Source organism: Ascaphus truei, chromosome 2, assembly GCF_040206685.1.
Source record: "Ascaphus truei isolate aAscTru1 chromosome 2, aAscTru1.hap1, whole genome shotgun sequence".
Classification (NCBI taxonomy): domain Eukaryota; kingdom Metazoa; phylum Chordata; class Amphibia; order Anura; family Ascaphidae; genus Ascaphus; species Ascaphus truei.
This window is the reverse complement of record NC_134484.1, coordinates 332,577,569-332,592,501: the sequence shown is the minus strand read 5'-3', so window position 1 is coordinate 332,592,501 and position 14,933 is coordinate 332,577,569. Positions and strand designations below refer to the sequence as shown.

General features: G+C 43.3%; 1 protein-coding gene across 6 annotated transcripts in view; it reads right to left on the bottom strand.

Annotated features, from left to right (window-relative positions):
- The window catches only part of POU6F2 (POU class 6 homeobox 2), a 536,643-nt gene that overhangs the window by 452,749 nt on the left and 68,961 nt on the right, over positions 1–14,933 (bottom strand). The window contains exon 1 of one of the 6 annotated variants that reach the window (XM_075586663.1): positions 9,854–9,950. The exons of the other annotated variants lie outside the window; for them this stretch is intronic. The gene's annotated coding sequence lies outside the window, so the exon portion shown is untranslated. Of the gene's footprint in view, positions 1–9,853; positions 9,951–14,933 lie in introns of those variants that run through there. 6 annotated transcript variants of the gene reach the window in all.

The following is a 14,933-nucleotide window of genomic DNA, read 5'->3' as shown; positions in this document are numbered from 1 at the left end:
TATCAGATGTGGGTCTGATGGTTAAGATATCCTTTGTTGTTGTTTCTGTTCATGTAACCGTTACTACCACAGGACACACTCAGGGACAGTGCTTGATATTTTCTGGCATATGGAATTGCTCCCATTAAAAACATCAATATGAAGGAGAGTACCCGCTACCCTGGTTGTCTCCTGCACAAAGTGCTGAATATACCACGATTTACCGAACCATTCCAAATACAGTGTTGAGGAGATCAGCTACTACCCTTGGTAGTTGCCTCGCATTATGTTGTGTCGATTCGGTCCACTATAACCGTTCCAACCACAGTACTCACATCTGGGAGCCCTTTGAATTCGATTGCTGACTTACCCAGAAGTTTGCGTTTTGAATTTATATTGTAACCGTTATTACCACGGTATACAAAGATAGAATAATTATAGCTTGTATAGAAATGTGGTCGTGGGAGGGGGGAGTTGGTGTAGAAACTCCCATCCTTCTAGTAGGCTCGATTTGGTTCATTTGGCTTATGCCACTCTCTCTTATGGATATACTTGTCTTCACCACACTGTTTATCTATATATATATATAGATACAGCATTGGCTGTTACCATTGAGCCACCTACATACCATCTGCTATTACCGAGCAGCACTGGTGTTGCACTTTTTTAGACCCCTTGTATTTTATACTTTCATATAATAAAAGATTTAAAATCATTACATATTACATTTTGTTCTTGGGGGTGACCATTTTAGCACATATTACATTAATATACTCATTATTTCAGCCAATACCTATTCTCCCTTTTCATACTGAGTGATATTGAGTGCATGTTATTTGGGGACCTTCTCTGAATCACTGGCCCATCTGGACCAATTGGTATTCAGTTTCTTTTGTGTATATACTCTGGTAAACTGACCAACACATCTAGAAGGTATGCATACAAATGACTCAGCTGCAATCAGAAAATGCAGAACATGAAGTGCCCTAAAGCCCTCAGCTTTACTTCCCATTGCTCCGTCACCTGGGGTAAGTATGTGTACTTAAATTTAGAGATGGGCAAAAGTGTCAAAGTCTGGCCCTCCAATTTTTCACGCAAACGTTTCTACTTCTTTGCAATCCTGCGAAAATTTGTTTGACCATTTTGCTATAAAAAAAAAAGCTGTGTGTGCTGTGCATGCGCATAGTAAGTGAAACTTCTTTGACTTTTGTCACAGAAATTGTATTTGTATTGGTGATGTTTTAATTAAAAATCAAAATACAATTTCATTGACAAAACGCAAATTAATTTGACTTAGAACGTGCGTACACATCCCTTGTATTTGCACTAAGCATGAATTCCTCGTGTGTGTGTGTGTGACTGTGTGTGTGTGCGTGTGACTGTGTGACTGTGCGTGTTACTGTGTGACTGTGCGTGTGACTGTGCGTGTTACTGTGTGACTGCGTGTGACTGTGCGCGTGACAGTGCGTGTGCACGCGACTGACTGTGTGCGTGACTGACTGTGTGCGCGACTGACTGTGTGCTCGACTGACTGTGTGCGCGACTGACTGTGTGTGCGACTGACTGTGTGTGTGTGCGTGTGACTGTGCGTGTGTGCGTGACCATGTGCGTGCGTGTGTGACCGTGTGCGTGCGTGCGTGCGTGTGACCGTGTGACGTATGTGCAGCCTCCCTGCACCTCACACATCCCCCTAACCTATTCACCCCCAATACAGCTCCATGATTCCCACCCCAATACCCCCTGCCCTCCCCCTAATGATACACCCGAATAATCCCTGTCCCCCACCCCAAATGATATAGCCACACCAATACCCCCTGCCCTCCCCCTAATGATACACCCCATCTCCCCAGTCTAGGCACGCACTCACCGGGTGGCAGGAAGAGGCTGCCCCGGACCCTTCCCTCCCGCACCGGGCTCCTTGTCACCCCCTCCCGCATGAAGCTCCTCTCCTAGGCGGCCGTGACCAGCAGGCGGCCGGACGGCTCGTCTGCACATCCCTCCGGAGCAGCCTCCTGAAGGGAGTCCACGGCTGCAGGGACCACAGGAGCCCCTCGGGCTCTACCCCACAGAAGCTGCCGCCCTGCAGGGACGGGGAGAGGCTCAGCTCCAGCTCCCCGCCCGGTACCGGCCCAGGGAGGTGAAGGTCTCCCCGCCCTCACCAGTCACCTCCTGTCCGGAGCTCAGGCCTGAGACTGACCCGCAGCGGCTCATCCCACAGGCAGCGGCCGGGGGAGGCCTGCAGGGACACGGGCATGCACCGGGAGGAGAGGAGAGGCCGCAGGAGATCAGGGTCTGGAGCAGTGTGGGCTGCAGTGTCCCTATGACAGCCGTGGCGTCTTGAGTGTCGCCATGACTACCGTGCTGCGGCGTGTGGGGGGAACGGCGCCGCTGGCAGCCGCATGCATCTTTCCCCAGCGTCCCCATGACTACTGCGCATGCGCGGCCTGGCAGCGGACGTGTTGGGGGAACGGAGCCGCTGCCAGCCGCTTCTGCGCATGCGCAGAAGGCCGTAGTCGCCATTAGTTATGCGCATGCGCGCCATTGCAGCGGACGTATGGCGGCCGTTAGGAGCGGCGCCGGCGGCGATGTGATCGGCCATGTGGGGGCGCGGCGCCCGTTAGGAGCGGCGCCGGCGGCGATGCAGGCGCATGGGGGGAGTGGGATGGGGAGCCGTGACGTCACTTCCGTTTCATATTTCGCCCCCCACTCTCCCGTTTTACCCCATCAGAATAGGTGCCACTAAAGAAGTTTCACTTAAAAAAAAAAGACACGAAAGTATGCAAATCCCGATACGCAAAGTATATTTAAATGACCTAAATTAGCATCTATACCAGGTGAGCTCATTCTTGTGCACAGGTATCTCCACATGTTGTATAAAGGTGTGTTTGGGGGTGGTATATAAACAACTTGGGACTCTTAACCACCCTTATAAATATATATATTATTTTAAATAAAGTTCATCTAAGTAAACTCTATTGGTGAAAGGATTCCATGCTTACGCACAGGTTTTGTTTTAAAATCTATTTTTTCAACTAAATGAAACTGCCTTTAAAAACCTTAATTTGATCAATAATGTAATCCTTTGCTTTGATTATTCAATGACATGCAATGCATTACTCTATAAAACAGTGAAAAGGTTAAAATATTCTATTCATGTCCGGAGAATATCTTGTGCAAAACACAGCTTCTGAAATCTACCTACACAGTGCAAGTGAGCTGAAAAGGCATCTTTCACAGTTTAATACTGTGGAGCAAGCAAGCTGAAACAATTGTTCACAACATATCCTGTAGCCAAGCACACAGTGAGGAGCAAACGATTCAAAATGTTGTCGCAGCAGGAACATTTTTAGAGGGCTACACTGTACATCAAGCATCCATGGGAGTGTTTTGCCATTAAAATCACTCTGAAAGCATAATTGTGAATGTGCATCTCTCAACATCAGGGTGCTTCAAATTTGCCCCGTGTGTGTCAGAAATCTGTATCGCTAGTTAGAGATAGGACAAGTTAGAGAATGTTTGCATTTGTTTTTACTGCTGTTTTCTCCCTTTTTATTGTAGTGAGATACTGTATAGGTTGCCTAATAGGTCAGTGGGCAATAACATAACTCTGTGTCTAGTTTGCAACCGCTACCCACTTTATAATGCAGAACCAGGAAACTAAGCTTAAACTGACCAGTCAAAAAGGTCAAATTATCTGTCTTTGAGTGGTCTGTCTGATTTTGCAATTCCACAACACATGGGTTGCTGTGCAAGCTGTGTAATGTCGTGACAGCTGGTGAAAACTCCAGGGAGATATCCATGTTTAAAATTGGCTAAGAGGCTAAAAATTGATGGACTCGGGATGCTCATTTGTATATCATTACCCAGAATCCTTATCTGCAGTCTAACTGTATGAAATGTGATAATGGAGGAACCAGGGTTAATGGACTATATGCAAATGCACTCATGACGTCCTTATCTTTACTGTGACATTTATAAAACATAATAAATTACATTATATGTGACACTGATACTTGTTGTAAACCAATGTGTCCCACTTATCAGCAAACATTCTTACTAATCTTTAGCTTTGGAACAGAGGCAAAACAGATGAAAAAGAATTGCACCTGATTTATCAAAGGAAAACTTCGATAGCTTTACATTAAAAAAAAAATGGTTATCACACTGTATGTACTGTACTCAGTGAATGGGCTGGGAGATGGGCAAAACAAAAAGGAAATGTTTGTATCTTTGTCAAGATGTAGGTGGGTAGCAGAGGAGGATGGGTCAAACCCTTAATTACTATAGCGGTTATTAACCGCTAAAGTGATTAAGGGGTTAGGGGCCATTAGATTGTATTTTTTCTTGTATTCTTTCTGGCAACGGAGGACATAGACCTGGAGTATGCTGACGAGGATGCCCTTCATGATGGCAGGGGTAAGTAGAAAGTTTTATTTACTTTAGATGCTGGCTAATGTTTGATTTTTATAATGGGCAAATGAGCTATTATCCATATCTGGATAATAGTTATTTTGGCCATTACAGTACTGTTAGTGTTGGGGGGGGTATATTTATTTCAATGTATTACAAAAAATAATTTGGCCACAGGATTGGTACTGCAGGCCAGCGGGGACCACCGAGGGCCCCAAGACACCCACAGGGACCACCTGAGGGCCCCCAGACACCTGTGGGGACCCCAGACACCCAAGGGGACCACACAAGGGCCCCAAGACACTCACGGGGTCCACCTGAGGACCGTCGGACACCCGCAGGGACCACCTGATGACTCCAGACATCCGCGGTGACCACCTGAGGACCCCCAGACACCCACGGGGACAACTCAAGGTCCTCCAGACACCCGCGGGACCACCCGAGGGCTCACAGGCACCCGTGGGGACCACCTGAGGACTCCCGGACACCACCCGAGGACTCCCGGACACCACCCGAGGGCCCCCGGACACCCGCGGCCTCTGTATCAATCATGTGGAGGTAGAGGAGGTGGGTATTAGTGTTGTCGTGTTTTTAATGTTTGTTGTGGGTAGCAGCTGTTTTAATATAAATTTGAATACTATTGTATGAGCAGGGGGTCTCCGGAAAAGAACCGCATTGATTTGAGGTCCGGGGACCCCCTACTTCCCGAGATACAGGCCCCTTTATGGGGTGTCGGTATCTCCTATGCATTTAAATGGAATAAAATGCATAGGAGATACCGGCACCCCATAACGGAGCCTGTATCTCGGGAAGCAGGGGGTCCCCGGACCTGAAAACGATGTTCTGCTCCGGAGACCCCCTGCTCATCTACACTATGAATAAAATGTATATTAAAAAAACATTCATTTTGGGCGAGATTTGCGCAGGGAGAGGCGGCTCTCTCTGAGCAGCTCTCTCTGCTGCTGAAAGAAATCGCCGGGTAAGCCCTTTTCAGAGAGGCGATCTTCACGTCGCCGGCTACTCGCCCGTTTTGGAAATTTTGCTATAACAGGTAATTGAGGCTTTCTGAATACCGTGAGCGCAGCGCTCACAAAACAGGCGATTTAAATGGCCCGGCGAATTTTTTTATGAACGCTTATAGCAGGGGCCTCCAAGTGACTAAGTGAAATTTGTTGGCATTACATAAAGTAAAAAAGAAAAAGGATAAAAAATGACGTGGGTGCAAAGTTTGACACAATGCATTAATAACTCCTCTCTAAATGCCTTGACACAAAGACGCATAGAAATGCATGTTTACATTTACCTTCATTTGGACAGTGAGCTGTCACTGGGCTGCATAAAACTGGAAAGGAAAATATAATACACAGACAATGCTTCATTTTGAATCTGTGCAAACATTTTCCTTGGTGTCATTGTCATCTCACGGTTATATAAAAGAAAGTTTCTTACAGGTGACGCAGTTCCCTTTCAGTGTTAGTGCAGGGCTGATGCCACCTTAGAAAAAGTTCAAAGGAAAAAAGCGGTGCACAGCAAAAGAGTACCAAACGCAGCTAGTAGAAAAAGGCTTATTTTAATGAAAAAACGGACAAACTTTACATAACCAAGCGCACTATGATGCGTTTCATCCCATTCGGGACTTTGTCAAAAAGTAAGTGGTAAAGCGTCTGTGTACTCCTCTATATAGCACTGCCTGCTCCGCAACTGGATCACTGAGAAACATCCTCATTGGTGTGCAGTAAAGTTACATACATGATTGCTAATGAATGAGGAGACAAGTTACCCATAAGGAAAGGCAGTACTAAAAGGGCAGTGCACAAACCACAGACACAGCTGATACATAATTACAAATAACATAACATAACATAACCAAAAGGATCTAACATAAAAAATCTAAAGTGTAACAAAAACTGCTAATAAATAACCTGTATATTGTTACACACTAATAAATAAAACCACAGAACTGAAGATGTAAAGCAAGCAATGATAAAGAATACAATGAAATCTATATATTCAAAATTAAATAAAATTAAATAAAGTTAAATGAACAAAACCTTTATAGTAATGAATAACTGAATAAACTAAAAGTATCAAAAAATTATCAAAAAATTATTTTATATAGATTGATCTACTAATAATAATAAATAGATCAATATAGAGATTATAGTTTACTTAAATAAACAAACACAGAAAAAGCATAATAATAATAATCACATATGGTATAAACAATCAAACCCCAAGATGCCATAAAGACACCCCAAGGTGTGACCGTAAACACCCCTATAAGAATAATATTTAAGTATAGAATTAAATATAACTACACAACACACCAGGATGCAAACAATATACTGTATGCCATTGGTCATGTATATCATAATAAACATAATTGAACCAATTAAAAAAGGCTACATTTACTAAGATACTAAAAAAACTCAATGTAAGTTTCATAGATCAGAGCAAAGTCAGAATGGTACCACAGTTCTAAATCCTATATCATAAAGGGAGATGCATTGGACCACACCCTAAAAGGGCATCAATCCACAAGGAAATGTTTGAGTTCCCAATCTGTATTGATGAAGTTTGGGTTCAGAGTGTTCATGGTGTAGATCCAATGCATCTCCCTTCTGTTCAAAGCATTCAGCCTATCCCCGCCTCTAGGATGACGGGGAACATGTTCTATTCCCACAAATGAAAAATTGGAAATGTTTCCTTGAGGACAAGCTGAAAAGTGACGCAAAACTGGGTGTGTATCATCCTTCTTTTTAATGTAAGACGTATATGCTCATAAGGTGGCTCATAATGCCACCTTAGACTGAAGCGATAATTCCATGGTGGTTATCACCAAATTGTCTACATGTGACGCTGGCCATATAAATACAAATACGTTTCTCGCACTACTGAAGGCATACAAATTAGCAGTGCAGTACAGATATGTCCCGATGTACATTCCTTGTTACCAATTTACAGTACCATGGTTTACCAGACTCCAGTTTGTGTGGTCCGAGAACGTGAAAGGTGCAGCAACAATTATCCTAAGCAACACAAATAAAAAATGTCTTAACTACAGTAAAGGGAAGTTAAGTCCAAGCTACATCTTTACAGATCCAAATGCATCTGCAACTGGGCTAAAGAGAACTTCTAAAAGACACATATGTTACTGACAAAAAGCAAGCATATATTATTCTGGAGGGATGAGTTGCCAATGGACAGTGCACGTTTGTTTGCATTAATTAACGTTTGCACTGTGCAACCCACCTGGTTACTTTTTGCCATAGTCCACAGTTTGACCACAAAATGGCAAAAGGGACATTTAAACCCTTGAAGTGACAACATTTTAAAAACAAAATTCCAAAGCATGAAGATCAATAATTAGCCTTCTTAAAGCAAGTATTTTCAACAAATAGCCCTGGTCATGATGAACTCTTTAGTTTTATGTTTTAATTATTTTTGACAACTTTACTATACACTATTTATTCAGATCAAACTATATATATATATATATATATATATATATATATATATATATATATATATATATATATATATACATACATACATACATACATACACACACACATATATATATATATATATATATATATATATATATATATACATACACATGCACACACAGTATTGACCACTAATTATTTTATAGTACCCCCCCTGTCTATTGTCAGCATAGCCTCATTACTGACATTGCTTCCTACCAAACAAAGAGCAGCTCACAGTTTACCTTCTGTATTTTAACAAAAGCTTTTGTGAAAATCATCTGGCACGCATGTGAGCCAGTTGTGCCCCCATAAGACAGGCACACAAAAAAGACAAACATTTATAGGTATATAATACATCTCACTCTCAGTCTATTAAAGTGAGAAGAAAAAAAACGTTTTGAAGCTGTAAAACTTGCACCCAGCGGTGTCCACTTTAGATTTTTTTTAAAAATGGCATTGATTGGATGGAATGCAGGTCTCATTTTTGCCCATCGATTCCCCTGTTGACCTTCTCGCAGCATCAAAGCCACGAGTGAACCCAGCCTGACCCCTGGCTTTATGTGCATTATTATAGTGAGAGACAGGAGCTACTTACAGTCCATGCCATTGTCTCCGTGGATGTATAATAAAGAATTGTAGAACTGCTCCAGCCGAGAACACTTCATGCTCATACCATCTACCTTTTTCTTTGCTCTTTACAGCACCTTCTCTTAAAAGATCTGAAAAACACATTTTCTGTGCCGCAATATCATGATTTCTTAGAGGGATGCGGCAACTTTGCAATAAATCAACCAAATATTTTCTACAACTATCCCACTTTTCCCAAACAGTTCACCCACTCACCAGTGCCCTTACTCTCTTTGTTGTCACGCTATGATTTCCCACACTCAGTTACCCTGACATATGTAGTACACTTACATTTGATCTTGCTATCTGTGTCTCCCACTGTAGTGCCTGTTATTTGAAACTCGCATGTGTTATCGCGCAATTTTACGAATGTGAGTTCCAACGTGTCAGCCGAAATCCCACCCCACAACCACATTGCCCGAGTTGCATGCAAAAATCCGGACTTTTGGGGACTTCTGTTGCGATAGTGTTAAGATTAATGGGCACTACGTCTGTAAGTATATATATATAAGGATATGTCAGTATACTAAAGTCATGGCAATACAGTGCAATAGTTCACGCTAGGTACACAAACCATTCCGCTTCCTCCCCACTGTAAACTGCATAAAATACCTTATTGCTCCCTTATTGCTGTTGTATTCCCTTGTCTCTTCTTTCTGTAACCCAAACTGAAACATTCTTATAAATAAAAAGTCTTAAAAAAAAAAAAAAAAAAAAAGTGCAATAATCATGATCACCATTCACTTGAATGTCTGTTAACGAGATATTGGCTGTCACACTTTGGTGAATATACCGGCTAAGATGATCGCCATTAGAAAACCACAAAAAAAGTATTCAAATACAATAAAAAATCTGAAAATATACAGATTGACACACAGGCAGTCATTGGTACTTATATGACGGAAAATGGTAGAAAAGCATAAACCAGAATTACCTTGAGCATAACATGTGATAAAAAAAAAAGAGAAAGGAATCAACATACTGTAGGGGGTATACAAATTTATATTTAAAGTTTGCATTGTTAAGAGGTTCAACAAGAGGTGTTCATTTTTTTTAGTCAAGTAAGGAAGACTGCTTGGTTAATCTACCCTTTCGGGATGCAAAGTGTTGAAAATACTGCCTTAGCTACTTTAAAGTAAATCAATATCATGTAATATTGAAGATCTCTCCATCACTAAAAAGGGGTTAATATTGTATACTGATATCGTACTGGCAGCAGCTAGTCGCTGCAGAACAGATGACAGAAAGCAAACACGTCTACGAGAAAGGTATTTGCAACCACACTGCATATTACTTCCAAAACCCCACTGATTCGGGAACCTGAATTTAAACAATGTAAATCTTACCTTGGTGTTCAAAGCATACTGTAGCTGCTGAGCTGGAGAGTGAAAAAGAGTAGACAGGAAAATGCTCTTTACACAAATAACAGTAACCCAAATACATCCAGTAGGATGGAAGAAATAGGTCCTTGCAGTGCAATCATGTCTCTCTAAATGTACAAAAGTATTTTACCACCCTTTGCAACAAATCGGGAATGAGACCATAGACTCCCGTGTGCTGCTACTGAGGAATTTCATGTCAAAGTCAACTTCTCAGGCAGTCTCCAGGGAACTGGGCTGTGCACATTCTCATGAAAGGTGTGAAAATCAGATTTTCTAAAATGGATCAGTAATTCTCAATGAAGGGGACAAGGATCGATAAATCTTTGCTAAGTAGATTGTAAAGGAAAAAATTATTCTTGCGGTAAAGACATCCCATTTCTCCCACAGCTTCTTTTTAGTCCTGATATGTTGTTGTTTTTTGTAATCTACGATCATTCTGAAGTACTCATGCATTTATATTTGCTAAGCAATGTTCCTCTTGGCGCTATATTTATGGTAGGTGCCAATGTACTTCTTACACTATCGTGGACAACAAAATTATTAGCAGCTAATAACCTGATTTATCGGAATCTATGTAATTTCATAAAATACATATATTTAACGACCCTGTTATACTTTCAGCTTGTTTTGCATAACTAATTCCGATTTAAATGTTCAGAAACAAAACCTCCTTTATTATAAACACCTCACATTCCATTTTCCATTGTGGAAATGGTATCACGACCTGCAGCGAACACATGTGAAATATCTTTATTTCTGTAAAATATGCATTTTTGCACCGCTGTTTAATAAACCTTTGTACTGTAGCAGCCTACAAATATCTGTTTTACTGGAGAACCAAGTGCTATACACAGCATATGCCCTCAAGCACACCATTAAATACATGTGGGAAGAGACCTGTGTACAAGAAATCGGCACCCCTGAGATGCCTGGGAAATATGCTCATTGAAGTAATTAGCATATCCTTTTTGCATATTTGCCAGGTGTCTCAGGGGTGCCAATGTTTGGTGCACAGGTGTCTCTCTACATGTTGTTTGAAGGCGAGTTCGAGGGCATATATATAGCACTTCATACTCCTATAAAATAGGACTCTCTCCATCCTCCTCCTCTTTGCAAGGCCTCATTCTTTTTAGCTAACAATCTACATCAAATGTAGGAGACTTCATAAACCAACTTCTCACCAATGTACAGTATCGTGACTCTGCGACACAGTCATGTCTATATGCATCTGTGGTCTTACAGCAGACGGCGACCAATGTAACTATAAAATGGGATGTCACCACTGAATATGTTTCTGCTGTGGCTTTTCCTGTTTTTGTAGCGTTGCTCCAGTAACATACGTATATTACTGTGCACCAAATCGCACTTTTCTTTTTTGTTTATACATATACAGTAACTAGAGATTGACAAATTATTCACCAACATTCAACTTATAGGTAATATTAGTGGCTTGGTTTCATTCGCCTACTGTGCCTTCGTTCGAATATATGCAACACAGAAACGAACTATTCTTGGAGTCCCAAGAGCTTTATATACCCCTTCAAAACACACGTGGATAGACAGCATTGCAGAACAAATAGGCATGTGACGGTGCTCGTCTCCAATCAGGAAGCGGACCCGCAGGGCTGAGGTAGGGATGCAGAATAACCGACCAGAGCTCAGGGACAGAGTCCTGTTAGAGTATCCGTAGTCGGTAAGCAGGCAGAGGCTGGGCTGGCGGAAGTAGTGCAAAGTCCAGTAAACAGGCAAAAGGTCAGGGCAGGCAGAAAGCAGTGAGGTCGGGGTCACGGTCCTGGGTCAGCAACAGGGGAATCCAAATAGACAAAAGGGTAAAGCGTGACAGCGTAGACAACAGGAACTGCAAACGTAGACTCCCACTAGGAACTGCAGCCTTATATAGCAGTCTGGCAGTACCCAAAATGGCCATACTTAGCAGAAACGGCAGGTAACTTGGAAAACCTGAACCACAGTAAAACTTGGCACGGATCGATCAGAATCTTTACAGTAACCTCCCGCCCACTTCTGCACCCCCCCCCCCCCTTTGAGGATAGACCTCCAGGCGATCTAAGCCAGTTTGGCAGGAAATTTCAGATGAAACGCCCGGACCAGGTTGGGAGCATTGACACCCCTGGATTTGACCAATGAATTCTCCTCGGGTCCATAACCTTTTTGGCCCACTGGAGCAGATCAACCCAGTCATCCTGTAGCTCAGAAACAAAGCAGCAGAGGAATTGTTCTAAGGACTGGTTGGCCCATTCTGTAAGACCATTGGACTGGGGATGGTAGGAAGAAGAGAAATGCAGGGAGATACCCATTATTTGGCAGAAGGCTTTCCAAAATCTGGAGACGAATTGGGATCTGCGGTCCAAGACTCTATCCATCGGGACTCCATGGAGGCGGAATATCTCCTTAATAAGATCTCCGATAGTTTAGAGGCCGTGGGTAGCTTGCTGATAAGAACAAAATGGGCTTGTCGTGTGAATCGATCAGCTACTACCATGGTAGTAATGTCCCTGGAGGGAGGCAGCTCCACAATAAAATCCATGGAAAGGTAGGTCCATGGGGGGATGGGAACTGGCAAGGGCTGGAGCAGGGTAACATGTTTGGCACTTTAGTCTGGGCGCATACAACGCAGGCTGCCAAAAACTCCTGCACATCTTTGTGGATCTGGCCACCAAAAGATCTGTTCAAGGAAATCATGTCTTCCTGACTCCTGGGTAACCAGCCGTCTTGGAGTTATGACCCCATTGCAATACCTCACTTCGAAATTTGGGGGGGACACATAGTTTGGACGAATTAGTGGATGTTGACCTAGGATCCTCTGCCTGGGCCAGTGAAATCCGTTGCAGGACTGAAGATGAAACTCCAGAAATGATCTGATAAGATGGTATGATGGGCCCCTACTCTATCTTGGCATCTTCTGGGGAGAATTGCCTGGATAGAGCATCTGCTTTGAAGTTCTTGGATCCTGGACAATAGGAGATCACAAAGTTGAACCGAGTGAAGAAAAGAGCCCATCTCGCCTGGCGCGTCCCAAGTCTTTTTGCTCCTTCAATATATTCGAGGTTCTTGGGATCTGTAAGGATTGTGATCGAAGAAGTTGCCCCCTCAAGCAAATGTCTCCATTTTTCCAAAGCCATTTTCAGGACCAGAAGTTCCTGATTTCTGTGATTTTATTTAGGCTTCTGTAGTCGATACATGACCTGAGGAAGAACATCACCGGCGTGAGAACTTTATTTGCGAATAAACCCACCCTGAAAGTTCTTCAAATGTATTCCCGCATAACCTTGGTTTCTGGTTCCGAAAGGGGGTAGGTTTGGCCTTGAGGAGGGATGGCACATGGGAGCAGATCAATTGCATAATCAAAAGGTTGGTGTGGCGGTAACTCCTCTGCCTGTTTTTTGTCGAATACATACTTTTGGTAAGAAACTGGAATGACGAGGAAGTCTCTGTAGGTGTCAGGTTCGGGCTCAGGCTCCACTCCAGAGTTTGATTCAGACTTGCTGCAGCTACACCTCATCAGCACCTGCTGTGTGCACACTGCACAGCAACGAATCACAGCTCTGGTTTCACTTTCAGCTTCTGTCATGCAGCCATGAAGCTATTGGCTGTTCATCCTTTATAAGCTCAGCCTTTGCCTCTGCAAATTGGCTGAGCATAACAGTTTGTTACTTGTGATGTTGTGCTGGTCGCAAGCACTCTGTTGTTCCTTGTCCTGCCTTGCTTTGCTGTGCCTGTCTTGCAGTTTCACCTGAACCATGGCGGTGTTTACTAATCCGCACCTCTGCATAACGGTCCCATCCTGCCTGTGGCGAGCACTCATTACAGTAGGTAGCCGAACCTCGGAGATGGTGCGAGACACCGGAAGACAGGATCCATGGCAATGTTGTCCCTAGGCTGTCACTTGATTAGTCGCCCAATCAATCTTAGGGTTGTGGTGCAACAACCAAGGAAGTCCTAGGACCACTGGAGTCAAGGGAGAGCAAATTACATAGAATGACAGTGTCTCTTTGTGAAGTGCCCCAACCATAACCAGAAAAAGATTAGTCTCGATAGGTGATGGTCCCAGGTATCAGAGGTCTTCCATCAATGGCCACTATTGCTAACGGAATTTCCCTAGTATAGTACAGAGAGGAGCTCCCCAATGCGTGGTTAACGAAAATCCCTGCGGCTCCTGAATCCACAAAAGCCTGAGTAAAAATGGAGGCTGATCCCTTGGAGAGTGAAACCTGGCAGGAGCAGCCATGAAGGTTGTGACGGAGAAGTCTAAGCACTTTTCTTTGTGTTATCGGTGACGGAGAAGGAATAGAAGAAATGCCCTGAGAATATTGGACTATCTTCACTGGGCACTGGAGTTTCCCGATTTAGGACAATTTTGGGCAAGATGACCTTTGAGCCCACAGTCCCGACAGCCCCCTGACACATCTCCTAGTTCTCTCTGACTTAGGTAATTTAGAATCACCTAATTGCATCGGATCCTCCTCAGAGAGGTGTAGAAAGAGGTGACTGAAAGTGGGGTGCAAGCCGGATTAGTGTTTTTTTGGGAACCGGTCTCGCTCGGTCTGTGGTTCTCGCATCTCAAGGAAAGCGCAACACTTGTATGAAACGCGTGGCAGGACTTTTCTGTCTTGTTTGTCACCTGCTTTTGTTCTAATTAAAGCCTTTTTTTACTTTTGCACATACTGGCACTTTTTGCTTGATTTTTTGCATTTTTGGCTGTTCTTGATCCTGTTTGAGTGCCCTGACCATTGCTATCCTTGCTGCTATAATTGAATCTTGTGTTTGTTTTCTTTATGTAGTCATTGTGAAGTGCTTCGAGTCTCATTGAGAGAAAAGCGCTATACAGGTCGGGATATGTGAGATGAAACTCCTCCGAGTTTCTCCAAACGGTTTACTGAAGGAAATGGGAGGAAGTGCTACTCCTGTATGTCTGATTTTCTGGCTAGGTTACAGTAAGTTACAGGATCCCTATAGCTTGGTATTTAGTCTGTCTCTAATGCAGCGGTGCGCAAACTAGGGGGCGCGACCCCCAGGGGGGGCGTGA